Source organism: Corvus hawaiiensis, chromosome 6, assembly GCF_020740725.1.
Source record: "Corvus hawaiiensis isolate bCorHaw1 chromosome 6, bCorHaw1.pri.cur, whole genome shotgun sequence".
Lineage (NCBI taxonomy): Eukaryota > Metazoa > Chordata > Aves > Passeriformes > Corvidae > Corvus > Corvus hawaiiensis.
This window is the reverse complement of record NC_063218.1, coordinates 28280165-28306907: the sequence shown is the minus strand read 5'-3', so window position 1 is coordinate 28306907 and position 26743 is coordinate 28280165. Positions and strand designations below refer to the sequence as shown.

General features: G+C 36.1%; 1 protein-coding gene across 5 annotated transcripts in view; it reads right to left on the bottom strand.

The window, feature by feature from the left end:
• PRKD1 (protein kinase D1) overlaps nucleotides 1–26743 on the bottom strand; it is a 119984-nt gene that overhangs the window by 69434 nt on the left and 23807 nt on the right. The window contains exon 1 of one of the 5 annotated variants that reach the window (XM_048307402.1): nucleotides 17153–17170. The exons of the other annotated variants lie outside the window; for them this stretch is intronic. The gene's annotated coding sequence lies outside the window, so the exon portion shown is untranslated. Of the gene's footprint in view, nucleotides 1–17152; nucleotides 17171–26743 lie in introns of those variants that run through there. 5 annotated transcript variants of the gene reach the window in all.

Genomic DNA, 26743 nt, shown 5'->3' with positions numbered 1-26743 from the left:
CATATGTCTAAGCCTTCTGTGAATCTAGAAACACACAAAATGAAGACAATTTAAAGATAAGTATATGAATAAACCTTAAGGATAATTAATTTTCTTTTTTTTTATTGCTTTCAAAAAAATAACTGCATTAAACACATTTTCCAGGCCTCAAAAGAAGCTTTAAAGTATGTCCCCCATACATACAGAATTATAATGTTCAAAACAGAAACTTGATAGCAACAGATATACATAGAAAATTAACAGTTGTAGAAAACCAAGGAAGAAGCCCAAAGTAATGTGGAAATATCACTGTCAGCATACTTAAAGCACATTAAAAGTTTTGCTAATACTTTAGAAACAAAAAGAACTTCAACAATTCTACCACCCACAAATATTTATCAACCACTTTCTCATTTGGAGAAAAGATATTATTGAATATTAATGAATAAACACTTTGTACTCTAACATCAGTTGATATGGATGCTGAAAAGGACTCACAAAAGCTGCACATACATTGTCAAGTCCAAAACCAAAATTGAAATACCTGAAAAAGTCAATGGTTGGGTTCTGGAGTAATCAAGATGAAGAAAACTAATTTGCTGCTCTTGATAAACGGACACAGAGCTGTAGGCTTCTCAAAATCATAGAGCAAATGAAAACAAGAAGGACAGTATTACTATTGAACTACCTTGGCTTATGGAAAAACTAGATTACTTGGTTATGTAATGAGGAAAATGCACAAGCACAGTTTAACAGCGACACAGGTTCAGACTTTGCAAAACGTTATTTCAGACGTGTGGAAACATGGAATACAAACTCCTCTGTTGTAAAAGGGACTCGATTCTGAAAAGCAACAATGAAATTTAGCCAGTGTAGTAAATCATTGGGGAATATCAAAATAGTTTTAAACTGGGGAATATCAAAAGTATATGGATTTACTAACTCTGCTTTTGGCAGCGATATAACTGCAATGGGAAGTCTGTTCATACCTAGCATTTAGAATTCAAAAACCTAGGACACTGGCAAAAGGATTCAGGGAGGACTAATAGAATAATTAAGGAACTGAAAGACATATTCTCCCATACATGGCAGCATGGGATTAAACCGTTTAATTTCTAAAGGCAGGTCAGGATTTGATCATTTTTGATAAGCATCAGTACTAGAAAGTGAAATCTGATTTTCTATTGATTCATCTGCCTAGCAGACAAAGAAACTGCAAGTTCCAATTTCTAGCAGCTGAGACTATGTAGAATTCGATTACACAATAATTAATTTGCTGGTCCAACTTCTTTTTTTGCTTAATTTAAGTATCCAAAACAAGTGCTTACTGAAAAACAAATATGGCTGTGCTATTTCCACATTACAGGATTTTTGTTTCTGATAGAGACACTATTTAAAAAGGAGTTAATTCAGACAACTCCTATGGCTTTTTAATACAAAAAAGTATCAGAACAAATTGCCACAATGTCATATTCTTCAACAAAACTGTCAGGATAAATTGGAGAAGGCTAACAGATTTCTTGGGACTCTTCTCAGAACATCTTTTTCTTTCACTCTCAGGACATCAAAAGAGGTATTTAATACAACAGGTATCTGAAATTATCCTAACACTCATTTTGGCACTGACAAGTCCTCAAATGCAGCAGTCTAGTTCTGTGTGTCCAAAGACAGTCCAAGGACAGCAGCAGAAAAAATTTTGCAGAATGTGCTATAAAGGCAAGATTTAAAGAGCTAACCACTGACTAGGTGAAAGAAGATAGACGGAAGGAGACTTTGACAGTCTTTATTTCTGCCTCTAGATAGGCAGGAATGAGTAAAAATAAATAAAGGGAACTAAAGTTCAATATTAAGAAAAAAGGATAGTTTAACCAGCAACGACTTTTCAAGGGAGCTTGTGATACCTCCATCACTGGATGTTCCCAGAACAGGTTAGACTAAGAAGGGTGCAGACAGAGCTGAATCTGACTTGAAATAGGAAGAAAACCTTTGGGGTCTTTTGAAGTTTATATCTACAACTGTCCTGGATGACATGAAAAAACCCTCAACTTTCAGTTCGAAGTAAGAAAACTATGTAAGGCACATTCCTGCAGTTTAATGATCCTTTCTGCAAGTCACATTCCCGTGACTTTCATTTCAGATATCTAAAATTTCCATTGTAAGTTCAATTGGATAAATGCTTCCCCATTTTTTATCCTGAACGGTTGCACAGAGCTCCTAAATAGCTGCCACATTTCACAAGGGAAGTATTTGCATCTCAGTGTGGGTGAATACATGTCCACCCCCATCCAACTAGTACTGACAGATTATTTGACAGTTTAATTTCAGTCAGACCTATCTGCCTCAAGAGTATTTTTAAACATCAAGACAAAAGTTGTCTTAGAGTTTAATTTGTCTGGGATGTGCATCTTAGAAATCATATATCTAACACATGAAATGAACACACTGTCAACCCCAAACTCCTGCATGGGTTTGGTTGTTCAAATATCCACTTCCATATTGCCCTACTTAAGTTTTTCCAGTAGAGAATGTCACACTCATTAAATTTCACTTCTCCTACAACTGAGAAGATATTTGTCAGTATTGTTCTCAGGCACAACAAGGGACTGGAATTTTTCTCATGGCTCTGCCCCTCTCTCTGATTTTGGACTTCAAGTAGGTTCCTTCCTATTGCTTTTGATGAGATGGAAGTTCTCCTGCTGCTAAAAAAATAGTAAATGCTTTTGTGAAAAGATATTGCCTTAATCATGTCTCTGAATATTTAATTTCAAGTGTTGGCTCCTGCCTTCCCACAAACTCCACTTTTTAAAAGTCTTTTTTAATGCACTTTTCATTCATTGAGCAGTGTTAACAATTTTCAGTTGCAGAACTGTGTTCCACAATTGATGCTAGAACTTTTTAAGAAAGCATCTTTTTTTTCTTTTATAGTCATCTTCCTAAGAATCGCGTAAACAAGCCCATAAAATAAAGGGATTTTTTTTCTTACTTAAAATCAGAATGGTTAATTTATAAATGATGCAGAGAAGAAATTTACACTGAGAACAAAAAGGTGAATCAGCTCCTTGAAGCTTCTGGTTCACAGGATATTTTCATACAGAATACCATATTAAAAATATATTGCTTGCAGCAAGGAAATCATGGCTTCCTGCCTTTTATAGAGAAATTTAAGTCTTTGGCATTAACTACAATATTTGAAGAGCACTACAAGCAAAGTCAAAATTCTGTTTCTGCCAGGGGAAAAGCAGCTGTCACAAACTAGGAAAACTTTTTAGACCTTCATTTAACATATAAAGAAACCCTTCTAAGTTCTAAAAACAAAAGAGTCATTGTAAAATAATCTTATTTGCTTGAAGTCTCAGGCATTTGGCACCCACCCAGCCAGGGTGAAGAGACAGACACTTAATACACAAAGATCCTAGCAACTAGAAGTCTGCAGGGAGCAGGAGATTGTATTGCCAGCAACTGAGTGATCAAGATCTCATATATTAAAAAGGAATATACAAAATTAGGTGTTCATGGGCCACCTTAGTCTTTTGGAATAGACCAGAAGCAGGAAGATGGGCAGTAACAATCATAGTCAAAGGGGGCAGACACCTGTATGTCCTGTAAGCTGCATGACCCTACAAATGTGAGTAAAAACGTTAGATTCACTTCTGACAAAAGGAAAATAGAGGGACCAATACAGCTAGCTTCATTCACCACCATTTTAAAAATCTAGTAACTCCGTTAAGCTGCTCATTTTCTTCTCAAAGTTGAGACACACACCTATCCTGGTATTTGGCAAGACAAAAAAAACATTCTGAGTTTTTTCATCTGAACTTTTACATTTCTCCCCCACCCCAGCAGAAGGGGCAGCAAGCAAAGTGACAAGTTAAGAAAAAAAAAAAGAGTAATGTCATTTTTTTATTCAAAAGTAGTGGTGGTTAATCCATTTAGCTCTGACCATATGCATTTTACTTGCGTGGCAGCAAGCCATGAATTCTCAGTGCCCTTCACAAGGAGACTCCTGGCCCACGGCTTCTGACAATATGCCAGAGTCCAAACCAAGCCAGACCAGCTGTAGCTGTACATTCTTTACATGTGAAACCCAACAGTGTTTCCCATGCCCAATACTGAACATTCAAGGGGCTGCATACACAAACACCTACTGTCACATGCTACCTAACACCCTCAGGAGCCAACCAGCTCCAATATTTTACTTTCTCCTCAAGCACTTGAAGGGGTCACTGTTATCATAAGAACATTTTAATTATCTTTTAGAAGTAAAAACCTAAGTATTTTCCCACAACACGTTCAACTGTTTTGATTCTCTATAAGTGGCAGTGTTCTTACTATGCATAATAAAACCATGAAATAATGGATGGATGTGTTATTATGACAAACAGATCCTTTTCATTGTATCAGATCCTCTGTACCTGCACAGAGAAAACTTGGGGGGGTTGTCCTTGCAATGTTTACCAAAGTACTCTAGAGGTAATATTTGTGCTTTGTGAATGGTTTCTCTTTTTTTCCCCTCACACCAACAAATAGTTTTACTCAACTAATTACATATTATCAGCAGGTAATTTCACCTCAATTATTTTTTGCCTCTAAAACCAGCAAGTGCACAACTGTGAGAACAAAGCTATAAACATTTCAAATGAGCACTGATTTGACTGCAGTGATCCAGCATGCTGAGTTAAACTGCCAACATGTATGGCTTCAATAATAACAAGTGACATTTCAAAACCCTAAAGCAGTCACTGAAGAATGCTTCGTGGGTTATGTCACCTTTATGCAATGTACCATTAGAAGCATACATTGGTCATTAATTATTATGCTTCAATAAGGTAAATGAGCACTTGAAACTGGATACTATGCACTGACAGACCAGTGTTTGACTTTCTGGAATTTTCAGCAGGGTAAACTAACAACTGAGGCCATGATTTTTAAAAGCATCAGGTAATTGCTTGTATGTATCTAACTTAAAATAGACCTTTAGGAACTAGATTAATTTGGTTTACATTAATTTCTTATTGCTGTGCTAAGCACTTGTAACCTGTACCACACCAAATCTTAAAATGTAATAAGAAAGCTAAAAAAAAGTCAAGTGAAAAGAATCAGACCTGTCCATTAAATGGATGCATATAAGCAAAGGTTCTATGTATATTTGATCACATTTTCCACCCCAAAAAGATTCACCAGCATCATCATTTCTACCACTGACAACTATGCATGGAGGAGAAAAGGGTTTTTATTATTCACAAATAAACTCAAAACCCAGTAAAATGAACAAAAATTAACAAGCAGCAAAAAGAAAGCTTAATGAAATAAAAATAAAATGCCTGTATTGTTATGTAGAGGGACGTCTGAATATAGACCAAATTTCTAGGGCCAGAAACAATTTTGCATGCACAGACGTGGCACCACAGGCAGGTGCATATTTAAATTACGTGCACATGTACATTCTTGGTTTCTGACCATTCCCTCCCTTCCCGCCCACTGGTCCCTCTTTGGACAGATCTGATTAGAGACTGAAGATCATCTCAGCCCACAGCCACAAACCTAGTTGCAGCAAGAAATTCTGTTTACAGCCTACGAAAATCTGTGCAGATAATCTCCCTCAAAATGCAAAAAAATACACCACTCTAAAAAAGTTAGATTACAGAGAAACCATAATAACTGAATACTTACAATGATACAGCAGAAAATACAGATACACAAGGTTTGAGTAGTCTAGAAACATTCTAGAAATATTCTTTGCAAGCATATATTTTTATTTTCTTGTAAAGGGAAGTAGAAAAAATGTTTAATGTTCTTTAGTGCAATAATGCATCTGACATTCCTCACCATTACTCAGAATGTTTCCAATTTGCAAACTTGCCTATATTTTGCTAAATCTTATCCTAAATACAGTCCAGTTCCCTTTTTCGTTCTAAAGATTTTATAACCATGTAAGTGGACAAAAGTGACCACTTTGCAGGGGTTGTCTCATGAAAAAAAAGCTGGGCAAATCACTCACAGCTTTGTCTGCCTACTGGGTATAACAACCAAAGAGCCCACGCCAACTTCACCACATCACATCAGCCTCTTCCTCCCTTCCCCCTGAACTACAGCTGGATCCAAGAAAAAAGCATCTGATCTCACCCAAAAGTCCACACAACCAAAGTAATGGAATCATCCAATCCTGAATGGAACTGGTTGTGTTTATGAAAAAGCTGAAGTGAAAAAAAAAGAATGATTTATGCTGTTAAGATTAATTATTAAACAGAAAGAGAAGTCTTCACACTGGTATTTTAAAAAGAAGAAAAAAAAAAAAAAAATTTGCCAATGATTACTTCTGCCAAGCTGGAAAAATATCCTTTTTGTTTGAAATGAAATATGCATAAATATACAGGAGTGACAAAAGACTATTTTTTTTGCTTTCAGAGCACTATAATTTTACTTAAATGGTAGGTGTTCTTTCTAAACAGAATGGCATTTCAAAGAGGCACCCAATCCTGTATTTTAAATGGAACAGTCATCTCTGAAACAGGGTCTTGAAGAAAATTTCAAAATAGCAAGAAGCAAATTAGCAAAAAAACAAACTTATCAACTCTACTTTGAATAAAAACATAATCATGAGGAAACAAATGTACCTCTCCCTTCCCCCCTTCTCCTTTCTCTAAAGTCTGTGCCTGCACAAAGATATAAGAAGCCACTAAACCACAGCGTCCCACGCCTGCCAACCGCAATGGCTAAATAACTCACCATGTATCAGCAACATTTTACATGAATGTATTCCCTTGAGATTTTGAAATAAAAAATGTATACAGCAAAATGATCACTGAAATTAAATGAGAAAATTTTAAAATCAACATCTTTTAACAATTAATTTTTCTTTACTAAAAAGGGTGAGTTTATGTATTCATTCAAACATACAGCACATCTCTTTACAGTGGCTTGAGTAAGCAATCAGGTCAAAGAGCTTTTTCCCTAGTAACAAAAAAAGCAAACTTGCTACATAGGTTATTTTCACTAATTGATTCTGATTGATTAACCTCCACAACTATGATTAGAGGAAGAAGAAAAACGAAGGAATATTGAAGATGAATTTAAATAACAAGAACATTAAGTTTGGTCAATGCCAGTGAATGATTGTGATGAGAGAAGAACAGGGCGCAAAATTCCTTGAACACTGATTTCAGAATTACAATGAAGATCTTAATCTCATATTCAACAACTACCCCTCTCCTACCCCTAAAGAGCAGCAGAAAAACATTTTAGACTGTCTTCCAACTGGGGTTCTTTGCAAAGCCTAAGAACGTAAAAGGGAATGTATTTCGCATTTCTATCCACAATTATATTATATCAAAGGCCAATGACAGTTCAAATTTAGAGACTTCTAAAGTTGACACTTTTATTTAGCTGTTTCTTTTATGCCATGCTTACTCCTTTTAAAATATTAGTGATTTCCTTTACACATTGTTACCTACTATATGAGCTAGTGTATCTTTTCAGCAATAAGACATAAAAATACTCTTTAACTGTTTTTTATAGAGTGATAAAATCATAGCATACCAGACCTTAGGCAGGGGTATCTCTCGTATGGCTCCTAGCAGCTACAAGGTGTAGCAAATATCCTAGGAATGGATGAAACAGGGAAATGAGAGGCTAGAAACTGGGACAGACATATTTATGTACTAAATCCAAAGATTTCAACACCTGTATCCTGAGTTCTGACACATGCCATATATAATTTTTATTTCTACCATTAAGGTTTTTTAAGTTTCATAATTTTTACAATTTAAGAAATGCAGTGGAAAGCTGGGCTTCACTAGATTCTTGCTGTCATCTCATATACTCCACATGTGTTACCAGTACATTGCAGAGACACTGCTGTCCTCTCTATCAGGTCAAACAGAAGTTATAAAATTCTGATTTAGACTGGCAACTCAAAAATGAGTCAGGTCATGTCAAGTAATCTCTTTCACCCTCTTTTGAACACATCATAAACTCCTTCAGAAACAACTTTTGTGTACACAATCCCTTACCAAATTAGACATCAGCATTCTGCCTCATATCCAGCAGAAACATAGTGTTACACTGTAAACAATGGCCAGCTGACCTCACCTTCAACAGAAACTTAATCATAAAAGAATGTTTTGAAATAGATTTTCTAAGTCAATTAGCGAAGATGACTTCCACAGAAATAAAAGTATTTGTGTTTATTTATAGCAAAGCCAAGCCGAGAAAGAACTACCTCTCAAGATATGCTATTTGAGGATACATGGTCCTGTGTTAATTTTGTTAACTCACGAAGTTACCATGAAGTACAGTGTTGCACTTAACCAACCACAGAAGCCAAGTACCAGAATGGAGGTTTGCCTCTACAAACAAAAATCTCTTCCTTTGACTCTTAAGCATATTCAGCAGAGAGTGATCTGTTCATGCTCTAGTAAAATGCACAGGTAAAACTCAACATAGGTATGACGCATAATCCCTGCACTCCACTGCCAATAAATACATAAATAAATAAAATATCAAATAGATTACTTGGAAATAAGATAAAATGAATAGAACTAAGGAAATACATAATGTATCTTATGGGATGAGACAAAGTTTTGTTTGGTTAACCTGTCTCAATGAACTTGAAAAAGAAAGTAGGAGAAGCTTCCAGAGATATCAATCTAGAACAGAATGAAAATAACAAGAAAACCCAAGATATAGACAACAAAAGTGACTATCAGGTGACTAGGAAGAGAATCAGGCTGCATATTTTAAAATAATTCTGTAGCTCCAAAGAAATTTATCTTTCAGACAGTTTTTCCAAGTAAAGCCCCAGGGGCAGAAACCCGAATCTTCTTAAAGTCAAGTTTGACAATTTTATGACAAGTTAAATGATATGACTGTCTGCCATGACAGACAGTAACACAGGAGATCCTTGCCAGCCCTAGAATCCTGTTTAAAGTTTAAGAAGGAAAAAAAACCAACACACCCACACTGCTATTAATCTTACCAAAATACTAAATTATTACTAATCTGTTAATCAGTTTTATCCTCTTAGAAGTAGGCATAAAGAATAAGCTGCTGAAGCAACATAAAATCTTCTGAACCATGCCAATATTACAGCTGAAATCTGCTGAAATCTCCCAGAGCTAAGTTTTCATGTTTTATACTAGCTTATAGCAAAGAAATAAAGCAGAAAGCATTAACTTTTGCTAATGTGCAAATACTTTTAATACGTATGATAAATAATTCAAACAATGCAGCTTTCCTCCAGGAAGTTCTTAAAGATTAATAGAAATATAAACCCACACTCATTAATTCTACTGCCATCACCCCAGAAATTCTTTCCTCTTGATCTGAGAACTTTTGTAGCCTTTTCGTATATATCTATCTGCACCACATTATAGTAATACCTAATATATATAAAATGTGTCTATTATATTCTCTCTGTTGTTCCACTATCTATATACTACATGAAAATTTAGTTTAGGTATTTTTATAACAAGCTACTTCTGTTAATAGTAATGTTCAAGTGAGTTTTTTGGACACAGATGATTTATTTCTGAGGTGTCATCTCACAGGTGAACTGGAATCCCAAACTGGACTGACTTATCAATGCTGGCAAATGAACTATTGGCAGAAAGAAGGGAAGAAAAATAAATTAGTGCTGCAGTTGTGATGATGTAGGAATTCAAACAGTTCTCAGTGTTATACAAGCAATAACTACTTGTTTTGCTCCCTTTTTTTACACAGGCTGACAAACTTACTGCCACTCCCTTTGCTAATATTTCTCTCTGTCCACAGGTTCCAAGCTTCGTTTCACTGAAACCTGGACTAAGATAACTAAGAAAATTTCAGAGAAAATGTTCTCAGGTGTACTTTAGTTGTACAGCCACCACTGTTGTTTTAGCCCTAATGAAGGGCTGATGTTTCCAAACATATCAGTTAATGCACACACAAAAATGTTACCACTTCCTACCACAGAAGTCAAAAACCATAGTTTTAAATGTTTTCTGCCTTTTTTTAATTTTATAATGAAACTACATAAATCTTCCCTCATACTTTGGAAAGCCTTCAGCCATTACAACAGAGGTGCTCTCTTCACCAGTCTTAAGTACTTATTTCCAATAAGGCTCCATTGCTACCACAGACATTCGTTCCTTCTGTGGTATTTCAAATATCATTCCAATTATCATTACTTCCTGCTTTAAGTTTTATTCTCTTCTAGTGTGACAGTATGGCTTTTTCAAAGGGTTGGATGTTGCAATTTCCCATACCTATCAGCAATAGTTACAAAACTCTGATTAATGCTTTCTGCATTCTTCATATGAGAATGATTAAATCTGCTTATACAGTTTATTATTTTATATTTTCTTTTAATTTTATTCTAATTTTAATAATTTAGAATTTTATAACGTACATTTATTTAATATTTTAAAATTATTTTTCCTATCTAATTATTGTAACAACCTCATATCTTGCATCTCCATCAAGTCTACTGAAAGCTCCCTCACATGCTTATCAACTGTAATCTAAAGAGATTCAAAGTAAACTAATATGAAACAAATTCATTGGGACTGAGGGTTGACAAAGCTGCATCACTGCATTTATTCACACATCTGCAGAATCAGGTCTTAACCTCATACTTGAAAAGTGTACACACTGTTAAAGAATGATCTACTGTTTATTTTTTAAAAAGCAGTTTTCTGCATTAACACCATCTTAGTCATACCTTTGAAAACAGTCAAACCAAACTTAAAGGAGGAGGCTAGAGTAGCACAAACACATCCTGTATTTACACACAGTGAATGCAGACATGCTTAGCAATACCAATGCACAGAAACAACAAGCAGCATTTTGTCACAACTTGAGAAACAATAAGGGGTATCAATCTTTGAGGGGTTTACACTTCTTTATGGGAATTAAGTTAATACTTTGGGTTTTAACCACCTCAAGCTAAAAGGAAGCTGCAGTAACATCACATAACTTTTGACTGCCTTCTGAATAAACAGTGTATTTATTTGCCTGCTAAAGCTACCTGACACAATACCAAATCACTTACTGAAAGAAATTCCTCCCTGTGGGAACTTCAGCCTTGAAGCAAACAAAAGGCAAAGCAATGTTGCATTTCAGTCTAAGAAACTAAAAACCAAAATCGAGTTTGAATTTCTAGAAAGTCAAATCTCCCATTTCTCTTATAAATGAATATGATCTCTAGAACATCCATGGTGGTTTAAGAAATTTTCATTTTGCACAGGCATTTGTACATAGCATCACAAGGAAACCAGAAACCATGGTTATACAAAGTCCTCCCTGTTCTTTCTCTTGCTCCTCAGAACAGGGTTACCACAGCAACAAGTGAACATCTATCCAGCAGCTAACACCATCAGTGGATGTGTGCCATTGGAGAGCGGAGTTCACTGACACTACATTCAATAATTTAAGCACCATCAGACACAAAGAGCTATAGAAAAAGTAAAAATAATTTAATAAGAACTTTAGCTGACTGACTACACGATTTTACCCGACAGACTATTCCAACAGCAAACACACCCAGGGGAATATTTGCAGTAAGTTTTAACATCACTCTCCTCAGCCCTCTCTTGTGGATGACAAAAGTTTAAACATTGTTATATATATATATATCTACACACATATATGTATGTACTTACATCTGAATGCATGCTTGTATACACAAAATTAAAATAAATTTAGGCTTAGTATTTGTAAGCACGAAGAGAGGGATGAAAGAGATGCCATTAGCACAGGACTAGTATTTTCCTTCAGTAAACCACTACAAATCAGAACACAATGCACAGTCCAACCTCCCTGAGACACCTGCATCTTTCTGGTATGCCAACACTTAGGTCTTACTTCACACAACATAAAAATTTACATTGATTAGAAATATAAATGTCAAGAAGTCCAAGCCAGAAGGTTCAAACAAGTTTCCTTAAGAACAGAAGGATGGAACAGTAGCAGAGTCCTGCCTAGGAGACAGACTGCAGCCTGCAGCTTAGGCTTGAGAAAAAGGGAAGGTGAGGGTTCTTTAGCCACGGAATACTGGAGGAAAGCACCAACTCCTGTTATGCTGTCTCTGCTGTATATAAACACCACGCTGATGGCACTTCCTGATGTCTCTTGCTGGCTACATCTTTGTAACCAAAATGGACCAGCACTCTCACGCCACATCAAAGACTGGGGGAAGAAGAAGGGTAAAGTTCATGGGAAAGCACTTGTGTTATCTGGGCAGAATATTTTGCTGATGACCCATCCACCAGCTGCCTGAGAGACCACAGCATCACTCAGTACACATCCTGGTAGTCCAGTCCTTTCTCACCTGTCCCACCCACCAAAGCAAGTGCCCACATAAAGACTCACTGAAGTTATGCTTTCCACACAATTATAAATACTTGGAGAGTCAGATCACCAGTTTTTCATGTTATTAAACCAAAGAAAGTCTTTCAAATCTAATGCCACACAAGAGCTCATGGTCCAAGCTTATAATGTCCACAGCCTCACATCATAACCTTCTGTAATATATGTAAGTCTCCACAGGGACTTATGCTGCTTGGGTACTTATCAGAGGCATCTTTCAACAGCATGACTGGGATACAAATAGAGAACACTAAACTGTGAGGTTTGCCAGGACCCCTTTAGAAGGCTACACTATTCATGGTGCATTTGTTGTAGGCAGGGTCTTGTCCTTGCTTCATGTAGAGGTGAAGTTCTACCTATAGAACTCTATTCTCCAGTTGCCTTCCTAGCGGAACTAATTACAACAAATAGCCTTAATAGTCAATAAGACAGGATAACGACCTGATTCATGGAACACACCAACACAATCTTGCAGGTTGGAAGAGACCTTTGGAGCTCATCTAGTCCAACCTCCTGCACCAAGCATGATGGAATGGACTAATGAATTACCTGTTGGACCACCTGGTCCAAAACCAGTGCAGCAGAATTTTAAAATAAAAATCCATCATCAAGATTCATTTTGCTAAGACAAGACAAAGACATTTGCATAATACTAGAATTCACTGTAAGTCATCATTCCACTATTACATTTCTGTTTGTATTGGTAGCTGGGGAAAGCATTTATTACTCCCTTTTTGTGTCAATGATATAGATAACATACCTCACCTGTAAAACAGCTTTTAAGTCTCACAACACTATGAAGTATCTTGGAAGAATAAAGTCAGTTCTACAAGCCAACAGCAGAAAACATGGACTGTTAAAGCACAGGATTTTAAAGCTGAATACACAGGCAACACAATGTAAATACTCTGGATGAGGAAAAAAAAATTCTTATTTCCTTCACTTACCAAAGTCCCCTCTCAATGGTCTGACAAATTATAAAGTATTATCTTTTTGTTTTTAAAAGTACAGCCCAAGATAAATGATGCATTATACGGACTACTCCTGCAAGCTTGTCCTCTGTATTCCTTGCTTTCAAATTTTAACCTAGTATTCTCACAAAATCAAGTGCCTAAAAATATCAGAGATATATTTATCCCAAAGTAACGGTCAGAGATCAAAATATATATTTTCTCTGTAGCAGTCTTGAAAAATACTATACTATATTGGTATATTACACTACCAAATCTCAAACTCACCTAAATTTTCAGGTTTATTAAATTTAAGGTGGCCATTAAACAGGAATGTTTTATCATCAGTCATCCCACTTCTTAGATATCTGCTATTGAAGAATTAAAAGCCATTTCTGAGTGCTTTTATACAAAGACAGGGTACATATGAAAAACAGACATTCAAAATCCCTATGAGCAATGCAGATGTCATTAAATGTCTCTTGTAATGGAAAGTATTGCAAATTGAAAGGTTAAATACTACTAAGTTGAAGATGTGAATACATGATGTGTAGCTATATAACAAAAAAACCCAGATGCTTTCAAGGCACATGGTCCGACATCTACTAAAAAAAACTATGTATGCAATCTATAAACATTAAAACAAACAAAAACAAATTAAAAAACCAATCACTTAACTCCACATTGTTTTCTCAGGGGGGACAAGGAATAAACATTTTGCTCAATTTTAGTATCATAACAAAAATCTCATCTTGCATTCTTGCTCTAAAACCGATACAGGAAAAACAAACTGCTAAAAGAAGCACTGTGTAAAATGTTAAGTAACTTGAAAAGTTTTAATAAATATTCATGTTGGACTATCCCTTGCCACAACAAAAAGAAAAAAATATAAATAAGCTTTCAGCATAAAACAATCATTAATTTCAAGTGGTACTTAATTAGTGAGTCTGGAACAAATCTACATAAATTCTCATTACCATATAAAGCACATTTACTTCCACCTTCTAAGTAAAGCTAACTGTAGGTAAATTAAGGGTTTGACCTTCCTATGTCAGCATGGTGGTTACTGCTTCATTTCCTGTTTTCCAAAGTTTCAGTTTCCTGACACTCTACTTTCTGCAGCAACTTTTATCTAGCAAAACCAGCTACATTTTGACAAAAAAAAAGTCAGTGAAGTCAACATCTTTTAACAGAAATAGTAGTTTTAGAAACTAATGACGATTCTATTAGTTACAACTTTCACACGTTTGCATTTAAAAAGCTATGTGATGCTATGCAATTCCACATGTTACTCCGCCATCCAGGTTAATTTAGCACAGTAGATGTGTATTTATAGTCCCACAGTGCAAGATTCATTTTATACTTGCTAATGTTACCAGACAGAGGATTCACAGACATGCCTTGTATTTTAATATCTGAAGCATTTTATTGCACAATTTTAGCAATTTTTCATTTGTGACAGGCAATCTGCGCCTTGCATTGTCCAAACTGCAGCTTCCAGCTATTTCTATCTTCCCCAACATTTTCATCCTTATTAGTCCATTACCAATACATTAACAATTAGACAGAGCTGCTCCTTGCAGATTTAGCATCATATGCTGTGTTGTAACACAGTTTACCAGAACAGTGTTCCTCTACATAGCTTCTATCACATCTTAAGCAATGCCTGCATCTGCCTCCCTGCTGGGATTGCCCAGGACCGCGCTGCCACATGCCTTGACCCACCAGCTGCTCTGTCAGTTTCTACACTATATTCCAATGACAGCATAGATCACGCAATATATAAAATAATGTTTCATTTCTTAGTTTCCAGAAGTTTAAATTTCAGTTATCTTCATGACACCATCCCATATTGTGAGTATCACTGGAATATTTCAGGAGGACATAACCTAATACTAAAGGGTAACATCTTCCCAAGTGCAAGCAGAGAAGGAGCACTAAAATTCAAAGCATGGCTCTTCCATCTTTGCTGATCTATGTGGAGTAAATAACAAACAGCTGGAAAGCTAACAAAGTGCCTGTGATGTGGCACATCATGGAAGTTGCCCTTACTGTAACTCCTCCATTGTAAAAAGGGGCACAACACTTCAGATGTCCTCAACTTTTTTGTCCCAATACACTATTTTACAAAAGAAACTTATCTATAAATATGTACAAACAGCTTATAGTACTAATCTATTTTGAAGTACGTGTGTTGTTAATACACTTATTTATCCGTGCATGTGACAGAAATCCAAATGTCATCTTTAGAGAAGGTATTGGAAAACAGAAAAAAAGAAAAATCACCAAAAAGCTCACAAAACTAAACATACCCAAAAGAAAAAAACCAAACACCAACACCACTAGTCTGATCCTCGTGTTTCATAAAATTCTTTGGGATTTGTTACTTGTTTTATCTTCTTTGAACGTTTCAACAATTATATCAAGATATCAAACCCTAAAATAAAGTCAAATCTTTGAAAGAAAGCATGGTCACCATGAAAAATAGCTAGCCTCTGAAAGAGAATTATAATTTAGCAACATGTTCTTGGCAGTGATTAATATCCATTTACTGTGAGCTTTCAATACTTGAGTGGCTAGTTTACTGTTTGTACTTTGTCCTATAATGAACTGACACAGAATTTTGTCATTTGTTTCCTCATAAAATTTTCCATTTCTCATCTGGTACCAAGGACAGCTCAAAATTTGATAAACTGTTTTGCCAGATTTTGTACACAAAATCCCATCTTCACTGACACAGGTTTATATCGACTTATTTTCACCTCCTGCACAGCTATGCAGATTCTGCTATATATGTAAATACATCTTGTGACAGTTTTACACTTTGGCAGATTGCAAATGCTGTCAGATTAGAGTTGGTGTCTTTGATAAAGTAAATAAGTTACAGGGAATTACTACAGCAAGGGGCAGTGGGTATGAATGCCCACATTAGTACTTAATGCTGAAGCTCTCAGCAGCTGAACATTCATGCCTAAAGGCTAGGTGTTGCTGTTCATCATATTAAAACTCTGGTTTACATAAAGCAGCAACATATTTGACACTTGCTTTTATCACTTTTTTAACCCCTGTACAAAGGTTCCAGTAGTTCCCCAGAAGGTATATAAAACAGAGAAGAAAAAAAACCCAACTCACAGTATAAAAAAATCCATGCATGCAAGGGTAGGAAGTGTTACTAGATCACAAACAAGCTATTTCTGGGGCTCATTCTTTATTCTTTTAATACCAAGCTCATTGTTAGCCCATAAATGTAGCTCTGAGAATACTTTTGCAAACTGGCAAGTTTTGTATCATTACAGATTGTTGTTAAGATTATGACAGAAATATTTATAGCAACAGACAGGAGACAAAGCAACCTCCTGTGACAGCTCCAAGCATTAGATCTTCAATGGGTTAAAGGCAATAAAAACACAAAGAGAAAGAACATATATCTATATGCACACACACGTGTGTACGAAAAAACACTAAACATACTGGGTGACAGTTTTCTACTTAATTTCAGGAAATGTATCTAACAATTTCAAATAGCGCTTAAAGGCGGCTGCTGTGAACACATTCCATGCAGTTATCACCAATACATGCTAACACTTACCTTCAGCAAATGCTGAGGAAAACCCCTAAAACCCACTGGGAGTAAGAAAAAGCTGCAGACTTAGAATATGGACAGATGGATAGGTGTATTCAGAAATTAGTTTTATGGACTTTTAAACACAAGAAATGGCTCTACTGACACACAGAACAGCCTGAGAAGAGATCTCCATATAAGCAGCTTTATGTAATTATACAAGAAGGCCACATTAGGGAAAAAGAGTTGTGAGCATGTGCAGTATGAAGAAATGGTGACAAATCAGTATTCCCAAATGGTCTGCCTTCATGCCGCTTACCTCCCCCTACTTCTGGGATTTCTTTGTAGGCTTTGTCTTTTCTTTTCCACAATACCTAATATGGCCTGTTTCACAGACAAAAAAAAAAAAACAACCACATTTCAGAGTTCTTCATTTGTTTGTACTTCCTGTAGTTGTACACTAGCTTAACATTCCTTACCATCTTATTCTCATCTTACATGACTCTCTTCCTTTCTGCTTCTACTTCTCCTCTCAGATTTCTTTCAAACAGTTGCCTCCCTGACCTGGACCCTATCATTTTACCTCACTTAAATGTCTCTTGAGATCTCTTTTCTTCTGTTCTCCACAAAAATTAAACATTTCAGGTGGAAACAGCAAGCTCCAGATGCAGGTAGGTCCTCATAGTATCAGTAGGTTCTTTAATTCCACCACCACTTCACCCAAGAACCACAGCACCACCGCGGCTTCCTGCATTTCCACTTCGCAGAAGTAATCATTAGAAGAAAACCTTGCTGATAGTGAGGTTGAAGATGTTTCAACTCAGTCACTCAAATTCTTCTTATAGGAGAACTCTGCTGTAATTAACATCAGTAAAGGATCTACGGAAATTTTATGGTGTTGCAGAAACATTGTTCTACTGCTTATACTATCTTCTTATCCATCAACAGTTAAGACATGAGCCAGAAAGATCATCTATTAATCCATCCAAAGAGCACACTGAAATTTACAAAACTCTCTGTAATAGAACATAATCACAAACCATGTGGTTTTTATACCATTCCCCAAAAAACACCACCCTCCACTGAAACACAACAATATTCATAACAGGCCAGCAAACTCTAACATCCACCTTCCTATTAACTGGAGTTCTTTTCTGTTTTACAAACATCTGGCTACTGCTGTTCTCAAGCAAGGAACTGTAAACTGTTGATTTTCAATAAAGAAAAAATTAATTTAGTTTTAAAATATACAGTTTAACATCTAAGAAAATTCAAGTGGAAATTACACCAAATTAGAGAAATCGATGTTTGGTCCTGACACTAGTTTTGAAATTGTACACCTAAGGAAAAGAAGATGTGACCTGTATGAAAATAAGAACTTTCTAAGAACGCATTAATTTTAATGCCAGTGTTCAAGCAGGTCTACAATTACTATTTGTTCACTCCAAGTAAATGACTGGACAGGAGGGAAGAACTGGGTGAAGTCACTTTAACAGCAGACTTTATCAGTGCTTTAGCAAAATGTTCTTGCCAAGGAACTAGAAACAAACCATTTTCATTTTATCCAGCTTTATAAATTCTCAAGTATTTTTTCTCTCTGCAGCAAAATAAACTTCAGATCTTACAGAGTTTTACAGAAAGAAAAATATATATCTGACACTAGAACATCCAACAGCTATTCACCAGCACTTTTAGGGAGTTCAGAGTGTGTTTTGGCCATAGTGCTCCCCAACTCATATAACAAATTCCAATTTGTTACTATATGCCCACAGTTTTTTTACAGTGCAATTCCTTCTTGCTGAGCACCATTAATTCCTGGGGTTTGTGTCTGCTGTGTTAGGGGAAGAAAAAACAAAACAAAAAACCCAAACCCTCCCTGCAAAAAGAAAAAAAAAACAAAAAACAAAATCCCCAACACACAAAAACACACAAAACCCCCACAACCCACAACACAACTCTGTCTAAATCAGTGTAAAAATATCCTTAAAAACAGATATTAGAGTGCAAAACCATCTGTCAATTATGGCACAATAACAGTTTGTATTGATAACTGCAAATAACAGTTCTGCATTTGGGTCATTTTTCACACATTTTGATGCCTTCTATCACACACACTGGCAGGCTTGAAAGTTGAAAGGTACGACAGCAAAGCTTTAGTGAAATAAGAGCCGTCTTTCATTCTTGCAGTTTTAGGCCTACTAGAGACAGTACTAAATGCTGATCTTCCCTAAAGTTCATCTACTAATCAGGAAACTGCAAGCAATTTTATTGAAGTCCTGCTAGTCTCAAACCCATTTTTAGGTACAAGAATTTTAATTAATTTATGAACATTATAGGAGAAATCTGGGGCTTCATTCTCATTAGTAACTTTATTTGAAATGTAATTTCCTTAAAAGCTAATGAAGAAAGTGGAACTATTACTGCCAGCCATTTGCGAGCAAGAGGGTCGGCTAAACACTTCTTGAATATAACATTAATTTTAACTACTTTAACTTCAATGTCAAATGCATGTAGAAGTGAAAGTAAGTCATGGAATAGTTACCAGATTTTAGATTGCAAGTTTACTATTCATTCAGTAATAACACTGAGAAGCTTATTTAAATGAAAAATCCAACCCAGTGTTGGTGAAAAATCTTTCACATTTCAAAACAGTGACTCTAACCAATAGCTAGATTTTCTAAAAGAAAAAAGCCTATTTAGTCTGCATAAAATTTCTCTCTTTGCAGGGCAAAATCTGAAATATGTCTGTACTAAAAAAAATAAGAAGCCAGAAAATTCTTAACTGGAACCAAGCCACATCTACAAACATAAAAAAACATACCATAAAATAAAGGACTACTCTTGGTTTTCTTCATTCACATCTCACACCAATTTAGTGTCAGAATCAGTACTTATACGACAAGTACATACTTGTAATCATTTACTGTGAACTAGTGCTGAGAACCAATTCAGTGAATCCAATTCTTCGTATATTTAAGGGTATTTATTCATTGACTCTGCATCTACCAGTATCTAGCTCATGGATTATACTCACAGTCTTCTCCCATCAGCACAGAAAATGATCTGGTTTTCTGGATGAAAGATTTGAATAAATAATATATAGTTGTTTAATGCTAAATACTCATTACGTTCGAGACGAAGAGTTCAGTCACCAGCAGATCAAATTTACTAACTCCAACAATTAACACAATGGCTTTACTACAGTCTTTGTACCTCACAAATCTCACAATGTGATGATCTGGTATCACTGACAGTCACCTGCCCATCTTAAATACCAGCAACGTAGTTTGCACCTTAATAATAAAATATGATATTCTATAACAGGATTCCTTCTGTAATTTCCAATTTCATAGTAATGATTAATATTAAAAATAACTAATGCTCCTCCTTCAGAAACTTCTGTCATGTTGCCTTCAGTATTCTTCTGTAAACAAGAATGCAAGTAAGATCACTCCAGTAAAGATAAATTTTAAAAAAATCTTACAAGATCTTACCAAAAATTCACCTTGATAGGTAAAATTGAGTAAAAACTCAGCGGTGACAACAGGATTCAGTAAACCATCTAGTTTGTGCTATTAGTTAAACAGCTAGCATTTATACAAAAGGTATATGAAAATTGAACATCTGAACTCCGAATTATGCGGTAGTGCCAGGTCTTTCCTTTTTTTTCAAAAGCCCATTCATACCTGAGAATATTACGCCCATTTTTCTCCATTACCAGTTTTATTACACAATTAGTATTGAGCAGGGTTATACCAAACGCCTGCCAGTTCTCCGTGAGCAAATTCCCAGCACACACCGCGAGCAGCAATCAGAACGAGCACAGCTGGGAGTCCGTGCTCAGGGCACTTCAGCCGTTTAATCAATCCATGTGCATTTCAAGCGAGTTATCTGCAACAAGAATGGTGGTATAGTCCCAGCAGTGCTTATAGTGTTATTCTGAGCAAACAACAGAGAGCAAAAAATGTTTTCATATTAGAGAGAACATGAGGTATGGAAAAAATGACACAAATTCTCTTTTTTAATTATTCTTCTTATGGTTATCAGTGCTCCACTGACACTTCGCTGCCTCCAATTCCTCTGTGCATTTAACTCGAGGTCAGTACTGGATGTGAGATACAGCCAGTAATAAGACACTTGGCTTATAGGTTAACAATAGAAAGCTGATGTATCTGTACCATTGTTTCCAGTAACTGCAGCTGGACTGCTCAACAAACAGTGAAGCTTAGCTTTCAGCATGCTGATATTACATAATCTTAAATTTGGAAGCAGTGCAAAAAATGTCTTACTTATCATATTCTTTTTGCTTGGAGATTTATTTTTTTAATTTATCTTTTGCAGTGTTCCAGATACATGGGTGAAAATTCTCTAGTAGAGGCAAAAACATTAACAGTACTAACCATTTCAACTCATATTTGAGTACTTAAAGGGTGGGTGCAGTGAGGACAGAAACTTCCCTCTTCACAAGGAGCCATGCAGAGAAAACATGGGCAACAGGCAGAAGCTGCATGAGGAAATGTTCCACCTCAATCTAAGTGCTCTCTACAGTGAGAGCAGTCAAACTGTATTGGGTTTGCATGGCCTGGTTTTTGGAACTGGGGGAGCTACAGGGGTAGCTTCTGAGAGAAGCTGCTAGAAGCTTCTACCATGTCCAGCAGAGCCAATCCCTGATGGTTCTGAAGATGGACATGCTGCTGGCCAAGGCTGGGCCAATTAGAGATGGTGGCAATGCCACTGTGATAAAATATTTAAGAAGAAATCATAACAAAGGTTGTGCAGTTTTAATTCCAGTCAGAGAAGAGTACAGTGAGAATATGCGAGCAGAATAACATGGAGACACCAAGGTCAGTGGAGAAGGAGGGGCAGGATGTGATCCAGGTACAGGAGCAGAGATTCCCCTGCAGCCCATGGTGCAGACCATGGTGAAGCAGCTGTCCCCACAGAGGTCCATGGGGATGCAGAGGTCCACCTGCAGCCTGTGGAGGAGCCCAACACCAGAACAGGTGGATGCCTGAGAGGAGGCTCTTACCCCACGGGAGACCCGTGGATAGAGGGGCCCTGCTTCCAGGCTGGAGCAGCCTGTCTGTCAAGGACTGCACCCTGTGGAAGAATGACCCACAACACAGCAGTTTGAGGGGAACTGCTGCCCATGGGATGGACTCACATCGCAGCAGTTCGCAGGGATCTGTTTCTCACAAGATGGGCTCACATCAGAGAAGTTAACAGGGAACTGTCTCCCGTGGGAGGGATCCCACAGTGCAGCAGGGGAATGACTCTTCTTCCTGAGCAACAGGAAAAGCCTCAAGTGATGAAATGACCATAAACCCCATTCCCTGCCTCCATGTACTGCTGGGGCAGGAGGTAGAGCTGGGAAGGAGGGAGAGGGGGGGGGGAAGGTATTTTTAAGGGCTTATTTTATTTCTCATTATCCTGCTCTGATTTTGTTAGCGTAAGAAAAATTAAAGCATATCTCCAAGTTGAGCCTGTTTTGCTCATGATGGTATTTGATGAATGATCTCTCTCCCAGATCTTATCTCAACTCATGAACCTTTCATTAAATTTTCTCTCCTCTGTCCAGTTTGCAGAGGCAAGTGAATGAGTGGCTTTGGTGGGTGCCTGGCATCAAGCTGGCATCAAACCATTGCAACAACCTCCCAGGTACATGAGTCCTTATCACTGGAGGTTTTCAAGATGTGATTGGAGAGGATGCTAGAAAATGTCACCTAGGCTGCCTTTCCCACAAAAGGTTGGGCCACATGATCTTCCAAGGTTCCTTCCAACCTGGGCTGTTCTATGACTGTACGATATGAAAATCAGAAAAACAAAATAAAGGAACATACACAAAATATTGTCAGTACTGCTAACAACCAACCAGTAATGGTTCTGAAATAACATTACTGGTAAAAAGAAATGAACAAATAAAGCAATTTTTCATGTCCTCTTTGTGACTAGAGAAGGGTAATAATAATGTTGCTCAACGCTTTTGGGTTTACACATACTGGTTCTTTTCCGCCTGCAAGGCTGCTCTGTAGCTGTCCTCCATCAATTTGAAATGTACTGGAACCATCGCATTCTGCAGGAACCTGCTCAAAGTCAACTTGAATTCAGAAAGGCTATAATAACAACATATGGAGACTCTTTTTACTATGTATCATGGAGGAGAGGTTCGCTGAGAGACAATTTTTATTACACCAAACTAAGTCAGAAAATTAAAACATTACTGAATGGCCTGTCATTCCTGATTTTAAAAAAAGTATTTTGTAACATACTCAACTGCAGTATAGATAGCTCCTATATTTGAAAGTAAGCTCTGTATCACTTCAGACTTTTAGCAACTCCGACATAAGCCATTAAAAAGATTATTTGGGTTGGCTTTATTCTGAGTAGAGAATGTATTACAACTCTTTGTTGATTTCTCATTAAAGTATCTGTGGAGCTTACTTGTTTGGAGGCAAATGACTTACATCAGAAAAGCCATTTAATTAACTTAAATATTTCTTTAACCTAAATATTTTAAGAAGCAGGGCTTCTAGCTTGGTTTGCCTTAAGTTAGCTAAATCAGGTAACCCAACAAGACATAGATCCAGCAAGTACTGTTTGCTAATAAGAAAAACATTTAAAGCAAATTCTTTTAAATTAAACATATTTTATGCTTAATTTTAAGGATTAAAAATCACATGTTACAAAGTATTCAATAGCAAGACATTTTTGTAAGATTTACAATTACTAAATTAAAGCAAATTAAAAATACTATCCCAACTGGCAGTGAAATAACCTATCTGCCAAAACTGTAAATTTCTGAGTATCTAAACAAACAGAAAGAAGCTCTACTTAAATTTTAAGTATGTTCATTATTGTCCAAAATTTGCTAATAAGTCCTTGGTGATCACAACTTGTACTGCCCTCCTAGTTAAATAAACAAACAAAAAAGGCCTCTCATTTGGATACTCTTCGTTGTTTTCAGAATTCACATAAGGGTTTTATTTATAGACACACACATATGTATGTAAAATATTAATGAAGTAACAGTGTTATACGCAGACACAGCCTACTTTGTCTCTTTCACTGATAAATAGATTTTAAATGAGCTAATGGAGACAACACATTTCCAACTGCAACTGCTGTTGCTTTTTCTCAGCTTTTAGTCACAATTCAAATCTTAAAATAGCTAATCTACAGCATTCTGGGGATAATCTATGGATACTGTACTTAAGAGTGCATTGTTTGAGCATCTGGAAAGCTAAAAATCTACTAAATAGCCAACCCCCTAAACATATGATTAGAGAATAAAAATCTGTCTTAGTCTGTTCATAGAAATGGTTTGTAACAGTGTATGTTGCAAAGTGCACTTATTTCTGCTGAATACCTTTTTTAAAAAGTACTGATTTTACTTAGACCTATTTGAAATCTGGTCTGAAAAAGGACATTCACCTCATCAAATCTACTTGCTGAAGGTTACCAAATTATTCCTGTTAAGAAACTATTTAAGAAATGTGATTTTTAAATATTAATTTAGCTCCAAGAGATTGTATGGTATCAGTCTGCCTTGGTAATGTCTTTTTGCAGAAAACCATTTAAGGGGCACCAAAATATTAATTTCCAGACATCAGCCTGTAGTCAAGGTTCAACTAGTTATTATTACAATAATAACAGTGCTTAAAACATATTATACATATATTGTTTAAAGGTTGGTGAACATTTTAAAGAAAAAGCATATAATTAAGTTTTATTCCTTTGAAACAACGTTACTGGAATAACTATGGAGAATTGGGTTAACACTGAAACACAGCTGAAGAGAAAAATCTCTTCACAGAGATCATAATGACAAGACAACATACATTTTATTTAAATTTTTTCTTATTGGGACAGCCTCATGAGATGCATATCTCATTTAAATGAGGACATTTGGATGACAATTGTAAAATTTGACTATGAAATGCAAAGAATAAGCTCTAAACTGCATGAATTTACAGACATAATTATTCAGCATTTACCATACAGTATAAGAAAATGAAGTCAGAAGACATATTAATCAAGTTTAAATACAATGATAATGTGGTACAAACGATACCCAGCAAGTGTTAGAAATAATACTCTGCAAGAGTACAAATTAAACTGCTCTGTGATGTAATATTACTGAAAAAATTCTCAATATATTTAAAAGAGTTCCTAGTCATTTGATAGGACTCAGTCCTACCACCACCAGCTGCCCAGGAGGGTGACTATATTAGAGGTAATACAGGCCATTAGGGCAAACCCTAACAGAGGTACTCTAAATTATATTTCTCTGAAACTTCCTTCCCCCTATTACTATGCAGAAGAGCCCAGTGTATTTTAAGTATCTCTCAAATATCCTCCCAGCCCTACCATGGACCTGCTTACAGTGCTACTAGGACAGCAAGCCTGTTAATTGTACTACTATTTTAATGTATTTCAGCTTATTGCAGCCTGACATTACAGTATTATCTCTGCAGACATGAAAGGAAAAAATTCACACTAAGTAAAAAATTTGGTTAGCTTCAGAAGAGAAGTTCTGAAAGTCCTACCAACACCTTTTTAGTTTTTCTGATGTATATTAATTCTGAAACAGTGGTTCTTGGCTTTCATCATGCTAACTCCATTTTACAACAGACAAAAGCATTGAAGTCCTTATCCATCTGATTATAATTGAATATAAGAAGCTACCTATATTTACTATGTGTACAAACATTTTTAAAGAACATATACAAAAAAGATTGGAAGACCTGTTAACTGACTTGCTGACTGAACATTTGCTTGACTGTTTACATAAACCATAGCTAAAAGACAGAGGAATCAACCAACCCAGAAGACAAATTTTACAGTTAATTTCAATTTCAGTGATAGCTGGTTCTAGTCCCTATGGAGACAAGGCTCCTGCAGCAGTCAAGATTTTCAGATTGACCTGCAGCATAATTTTATGAAGCAATGTTGGCAGTTTACCTCATTTCTTTTTAAACATACAAATATCTTCATGATTAAGGAATCTGCTAAGAAGCTGTGAAATTAGCATATTTAGTTTCCATTGAAAACATTAACATGCAAATTGATGAATATCAAATGAGAAAAATAACGGAGTTCACCTTTGTATAATCAAACATTCTGCAAAAGACATTCTTTTTCTCCTCAAAAATGGAAAAAAAAAAGAAAGGCAAAATAGGAACAAGGCTACCATCAGTCTTCCAATACAAGTAAAAAATGTAAATCAAATAAATTTACTACTGATTGCCTTTAGCTGTATGTTACATGCAAATTATAATATCAAATAGGTACAAGATTTAAGTTCTGTAAGATAATTTTAATGGTAAAATCTGAGAAAGCAGTTCAGATGTTGAGCACCAGATTTAAAATGCAGTACAGTTACAAAGCAAGCCATCAGTAAACAATATACTCAACTGCTCCTAGTCCAAATCTAGCAGGACCAGCAATGACAGCTCATATTTGGAAATTCACAAAATGTTCCTTCTAGGAAAAGCAAGACAAGGTAATCACAACACACCACCACATAAAAATCTAGCAAAACATATGCAGGGAAGTCTGCACAGTGAGGGGGTGGGGGGGAATCTCGAAAACTCTTTTCACTATGCCAGTAAAATTAATACTGAAAAATAAAGTTACTGCCCAAAAATATATAAATGAAATTGATAAAATACCTTTGAATATATCTCCTTCCTGAGTTTTGCCTTTAGCGACAGCTCATGCAAGAAAATGTGCCCTTTACTTCCATTTTTTCTCAACTCTGTTGACTATGAATTGTTTTTCAATTCAGTTGACTACTGAGGTTCTCCTCAATTCTCTCACCAGAATCTAGATTGCTATACATGAATGTAAAATATCATACACTATGAACTCTAGTTATAGTAAATCCTGTCTCTCTCTTTGTATATATACA